The sequence below is a fragment of the Bombyx mori genome, chromosome 10, assembly GCF_030269925.1.
Source record: "Bombyx mori chromosome 10, ASM3026992v2".
Lineage (NCBI taxonomy): Eukaryota > Metazoa > Arthropoda > Insecta > Lepidoptera > Bombycidae > Bombyx > Bombyx mori.
Genome location: NC_085116.1, coordinates 17337082 through 17341314, shown reverse-complemented (window position 1 = coordinate 17341314; position 4233 = coordinate 17337082). Strand labels below are relative to the sequence as shown.

Genomic DNA, 4233 nt, shown 5'->3' with positions numbered 1-4233 from the left:
AAGACGTCCGGTGCATTCGTACCTAGCGATGCACGCTGTTCGAATCCCGCATTTTTCTAATGAAAAACGTACTTAACAAATGTTCACGATTGACTTTCACGGTGAAGGAATAAAAATCAAACCCTCAAAATCATAATTTGCGTAATTGCTGGTGGTAGGACCTGTTGTGAGTCCGCACGGGTAGGTAGTACCACCCTGCCTATTTTTGCCGTGAAGCAGGAATGCGTTTCGGTTTGAAGGGTGAGGCAGCCGTTGTAACTATACTGAGACCTTAAAACTTATATCTCAAGGTGGGCGGCGGCGTTTACGTTGTAGATGTCTATGGGCTCCAGTAACCACTTAACACCAGGTGGGCTGTGAGCTCGTCCACCCAATTAAGCAATAAAAAAAAAAGCCATGGGTCCGTATTATGAACAATAGAAATTCAAAATAATATAAGTAAGGCTTTCACTGTCTGTTTACTAAACGGCCATTTCGTACTTAAAGAGCCTAATATTTCAAACACTAAATAGTAGTAGCTACCTAGTAGAAATGATGACAATGTATCGACATAAATGTTTCACGTTTTAGATTTATTTTCTTCTTTGAGGCCAATGGATTACAACAATTCTAATACTGTATTCTAATATTGTATGCTACTTATAATATTATAACCTGTGTAACTTTTATATTTAATCGAAACAAAATAAACTATACAATTTAATTCTTTTTTTTTATGATTGAAAGATGATTGGTGGCCCGGAGGCCTTTCCAGTTTCAACAGGACAGGTGGGCGAGCAAAGGTTCAGCCAGGAGAGGTGGGATTTGCCACGGAATAGATGGATTTGCTAACAGCTACCCGAGCGCCTCTGAAGGAGACCCAACAACTCAACGGCAGCTGCAATTTAATTCTTCCGTATAGTCAATCTTAGACACAATGACATGTTAAGTGAAGCAAAGATTTGAATAGTTGACGGTATTCACATTATGATGTCCATGGACTTTGGTATTCGCTTCACACAGAATGAGACGTTCGCCCATCTGTGCAATGACCACTAAAAAGTAAAGAATTATATGACTACATTATATAGAGCGGGATGATTCAAGATCTTTCACTACAAAATAGTATATAGGAGTAATCACTCAAGTCGTATTGAAAGAGGGTAGCGGAGTATCGATCCGGCTCCGGCGGGAGTCATGACGACGCGACGCGGCGCAAGTCTGCCTGAGGACATGGGGGAGTTGCTTCACAAACATCACCTTTATCTGGCCGCCAACAATACGAATGTTCTCTTAACTATCCTCGGTGCCATCTCATATCGTGCTTCAGTGCACACGTCAGACATCAAAGTAGTTGTATAATTTAACAGCACTGGTGAAGAAAATTCCTAAGTACGTTAACGAAGTCAAGTGCAACAGATAGTCTTAGATTAATATAGAAAACAAAAAATATTCTGCATGTCACTATGAACTCGAATAAAAGTCGATTGTGTTACGTTTACAATATCCTTGTCACATTACTGTTAAAATTTTTATATTATTTTCTGTTTTTATTTTAACTTTTGTATTTGTATGTATCGATCCTTCCGATGTTAGAACCAGTGTTAGATAAATATTACATAATACATATAACACTAAATATGTATCGGATTAATATGAAATGTGTATTATGAATTACAGCACACGACAACCGACCTAGATTCATTTACATTGTGGATTTTTGTCTCGCTCAGTGATTTTCGATCGTAAAGGATCGTAAAAGATCGCTTTAAATTTTGGGTAACATCAACATCATTGCTATTTGTGTAGAAGAACTACATAATATAATGATTATGTTTTAATTGAAATATATTATATATTTTTGCTTTATGTATTTAATTATTTGTATTTAAATAATAATTCATTGTAAGTAATATTGCAAATACCATCGTATACTTAGATAATAATATTTTGTAGAGGTATAAACAAACAAAGCATCTGTTTTCGTTGTTCATCTAAATTATTCTTTATAATTTTGTTAAAATCAATTGGGTGTGTTTATTTGACGTTTTCAAATAAACAAACTCAATGTATGTACTTACTTTAGCGAAGTATTTATTTCTATATTAAAAAATTTAAACACTAAAATGGTTGGGACAATTTTGGACTTTTGGTATATTTAAACTTTATTGTCAGAATAGAAAAATAGAAAAATTGTTAGAACTTCACGTAACACACGAGGCCTGGCACTACGATATTATTCAGCTGATACCATGCTCGCGCGATCTTCTCAGTAGGTCGCGTTTTCGATTGAAGCACTGCTCTTACTAGAACCAGTGCTAGAAACGTCATCAGATTCGAGCCCTGTAAACTCACCTACTAGTTCTGTGCATTTAGTATGACCCCACGAGGCTAGTAGAATAGGTAGAGAAAAAAATGCATCGCACGTAGAGCAATCTCCTGACAATATTTCATAGCAAAATATTTAAAAGTTCAAATCTCAATCTCGTTCAAGAGTATCAGACTGAAGAATTTCCAGCATTGAATTAGTTTTATTATATTTAATTAAATTTCCATTATTATTATGTAATTCGTATTGAATAGCTGCTACTTGCCGCCCGTGCTAACGTGACAAATCTGTGAGAGGGTAGCAGATGTCTACAAAACATTTTATAGAGATTGTGTAGATACTGGGTTTTGTGCTGAATCTCTAATAATAATTTGCGTAATTACTAGTGGCAGGACGTCTTGTGATTCTGCATGAGTAGATATCACCACTCCACCTATTTCTGCCGTGAAACAGTAATACGTTTCGGTTTGAAGGGTGGGGCAGTCATTGCTCTGTAAAAACGGAGACCTTAGAATTCATGTCCCCAGATGGGTGGCAGCTTTTACGTTGTAGATGTCTAAGAGTCCCGGTAACCACTTAACACCAGGTGGACCGTGAGCTCTTCACTCATCTATCTAAGCAATAATAAAATACAAAAAAGGTTCTGAAAAGGCGTACAAAGGAACCTTCTAAGAAAATTATACCTGAAGGTGCTAGGAAAAGGGGACGAATTCAAAACACGGACCAAGTAGTTAGTCTTTACTCGACTTGGCACAGGGACTTGATTTTTTATATTTAAAATTGATTCTTTCAATCCTTACAAATGTATAAAAACAAATTTATTCCGTTTAAAACATGCACCGTATGTACAGAGGCGCTTTACTTCAGAACATTTGAACTGGTCATTACCGTAACATGAACAAAAAGTCGCTGAGGACAGGATTCGAACCTGCGCGGGTATAACCCATTGGATTTCAAGTCCAACTCCTTAACCACTCGGACACCTCAGCTGTTGTTGTTCGAATTGAAATTATACATCTATAATTTCACAAAATATCTGTTGCTGTTTAATTTTTTTTATTTTGTAATTATTATTTATTCAAAGACTACCAATCCGGAGGTTGTCGCCGTTGTTAAAATAGTACAAAACATTACATACAACAATAAATTTATTTGTCAATTCGCATTAATGAGTGCACAAACACAATACGTGACGTCTTAGAGCGTAAGTATTATTTGCCTATTTGCGCAAGCGCAACGAACAATAATAGCTTTAATTATCCGCAGCAGAAAGGCGAATGACTGTTTTTGATAACAGGCTATTTACTCGTTGCCTATTGTTTCACACAAAACAAATAATAATATCCATATGTGTGTATACGTATAACAATTATGAACGTTTTTTATAGTCACTGGCATACATACACTCAAAAATACTTTTTCCGGTGTTTTAGCCTACATTATTTTTTTTATCTTGTTAATGTGTCCCGCGACGCCGCCCATAGAACATGTTCTCTTTTTATTGCTTTTATAGGCAGGCGAGTATAATATGGCCCACCTGATGATGAGTGGTTATTGTAGCGGTTAAAACGGAAAATCGCCTTCTCCCTGTTTTATTATTTTTATATCTCTCGTCATTATTCAATTTAAATTTAAAAAAATTATCAATTAGTGCTTAGTTCTTGATACAATAACAATAAATCGACAAGGAGTTCCATGGTGGAGATGATGCGTAGTGGGATCATTAAATCCATTAGTAGACATACTCATTTTGATTAATTTAAATGAATAATTAGTCTTCACACCGTACACAATGTCGAATACTTGATCATTGACCTGAATAAATCGGTAACGGTACATACATATACTTGAATTTTTTTTGAATTTTTTTTTAGTGCCCTTGTAGGCAGACGAGCATACGGCCCACCTGATGGTGAGTGGTTACC

General features: G+C 36.0%; 1 non-coding gene across 1 annotated transcript; it reads right to left on the bottom strand.

The window, feature by feature from the left end:
* Nucleotides 1-3215: 3215 nt before the first annotated feature.
* Nucleotides 3216-3297, bottom strand: TRNAS-UGA (transfer RNA serine (anticodon UGA)). The gene has a single exon. It is a non-coding gene; the product is annotated as a tRNA-Ser (tRNA).
* Between the last annotated feature and the right edge of the window lie 936 nt (nt 3298-4233).